Genomic DNA, 1,418 nt, shown 5'->3' with positions numbered 1-1,418 from the left:
TGGTTATGACGTCTGCTTACACGCAGAAGATCGCGAGTTCAATACTCGCTCCTGGTATAGCTTACTCCTACGCATATGACATGCCGGATCTGAACAGTCAACATATGACTCACTTGCTGGATTGAGCTTGGTTCAACGGTTCCGTCGCCGGGATGGTCTAGTGGTTATGACGTCTGCCTTACACGCAGAAGATCGCGAGTTCAATCCTCGCTCCTGGTATAGCTTACTCCTACGCATATGACATGCTGGATCTGAACAGTCAATATTTGACTCACTTGCTGGATTGAGCTTGGTTCAACGGTTCCATCGCCGGGATGGTCTAGTGGTTATGACGTCTGCCTTACACGCAGAAGATCGCGAGTTCAATCCTCGCTCCTGGTATAGCTTACTCCTACGCATATGACATGCCGGATCTGAACAGTCAATATATGACTCACTTGCTGGATTGAGCTTGGTTCAACGGTTCCGTCGCCGGGATGGTCTAGTGGTTATGACGTCTGCCTTACACGCAGAAAATCGCGATTTCAATCCTCGCTCCTGGTATAGCTTACTCCTACGCATATGACATGCCGGATCTGAACAGTCAATATATGACTCACTTGCTGGATTGAGCTTGATTCAACGGTTCCGTCGCCGGGATGGTCTAGTGGTTATGACGTCTGCCTTACACGCAGAAAATCGCGAGTTCAATCCTCGCTCCTGGTATAGCTTACTCCTACGCATATGACATGCTGGATCTGAACAGTCAATATTTGACTCACTTGCTGGATTGAGCTTGATTCAACAATTCCATCGCCGGGATGGTCTAGTGGTTATGACGTCTGCCTTACACGCAGAAGATCGCGAGTTCGATCCTCGCTCCTGGTATAGCTTACTCCTACGCATATGACATGCCGGATCTGGACAGTCAATACATAACTCACTTGCTGGATTGAGCTTGGTTCAGCGGTTCCGTCGCCGGGATGGTCTAGTGGTTATGACGTCTGCCTTACACGCAGAAGATCGCGTGTTCAATCCTCGCTCCTGGTATAGCTTACTCCTACGCATATGACATGCCGGATCTGAACAGTCAACATATGACTCACTTGCTGGATTGAGCTTGGTTCAACGGTTCCGTCGCCGGGATGGTCTTGTGGTTATGACGTCTGCCTTACACGCAGAAGATCGCGAGTTTAATACCCGCTCCTGGTATAGCTTACTCCTACGCATATGACATGCCGGATCTGAACAATCAATATATGACTCACTTGCTGGATTGAGCTTGGTTCAACGGTTCCGTCGCCGGGATGGTCTAGTGGTTATGACGTCTGCCTTACACGCAGAAGATCGCGAGTTCAATCCTCGTTCCTGGTATAGATTACTCCTACGCATATGACATGCTGGATCTGAACAGTCAATATTTGACTCACTTGCTGGAT

The 1,418-nt window shown here is 48.9% G+C and overlaps 8 non-coding genes across 8 annotated transcripts; all 8 read left to right on the top strand.

Moving 5' to 3' along the window:
• The first annotated feature begins 146 nt into the window (after positions 1-146).
• Pmar_PMAR020353 lies at positions 147-219 on the top strand. Its single transcript has one exon. It is a non-coding gene; the product is annotated as a tRNA-Val (tRNA).
• Positions 220-308: 89 nt separating this feature from the next.
• Positions 309-381, top strand: Pmar_PMAR020352. The gene has a single exon. It is a non-coding gene; the product is annotated as a tRNA-Val (tRNA).
• An 89-nt stretch (positions 382-470) lies between these two features.
• On the top strand, positions 471-543 carry Pmar_PMAR020351. Its single transcript has one exon. It is a non-coding gene; the product is annotated as a tRNA-Val (tRNA).
• An 89-nt stretch (positions 544-632) lies between these two features.
• Positions 633-705, top strand: Pmar_PMAR020350. Its single transcript has one exon. It is a non-coding gene; the product is annotated as a tRNA-Val (tRNA).
• An 89-nt stretch (positions 706-794) lies between these two features.
• Pmar_PMAR020349 lies at positions 795-867 on the top strand. The gene has a single exon. It is a non-coding gene; the product is annotated as a tRNA-Val (tRNA).
• An 89-nt stretch (positions 868-956) lies between these two features.
• On the top strand, positions 957-1,029 carry Pmar_PMAR020348. Its single transcript has one exon. It is a non-coding gene; the product is annotated as a tRNA-Val (tRNA).
• An 89-nt stretch (positions 1,030-1,118) lies between these two features.
• Positions 1,119-1,191, top strand: Pmar_PMAR020347. The gene has a single exon. It is a non-coding gene; the product is annotated as a tRNA-Val (tRNA).
• An 89-nt stretch (positions 1,192-1,280) lies between these two features.
• Positions 1,281-1,353, top strand: Pmar_PMAR020346. The gene has a single exon. It is a non-coding gene; the product is annotated as a tRNA-Val (tRNA).
• The last annotated feature ends 65 nt before the right edge of the window (positions 1,354-1,418 follow it).

The sequence above is a fragment of the Perkinsus marinus genome (assembly GCF_000006405.1).
Source record: "Perkinsus marinus ATCC 50983 genomic scaffold scf_1104296961288, whole genome shotgun sequence".
In the NCBI taxonomy this organism is placed as follows: domain Eukaryota; phylum Perkinsozoa; order Perkinsida; family Perkinsidae; genus Perkinsus; species Perkinsus marinus.
This window is presented reverse-complemented; position numbering and strand designations above follow the sequence as displayed.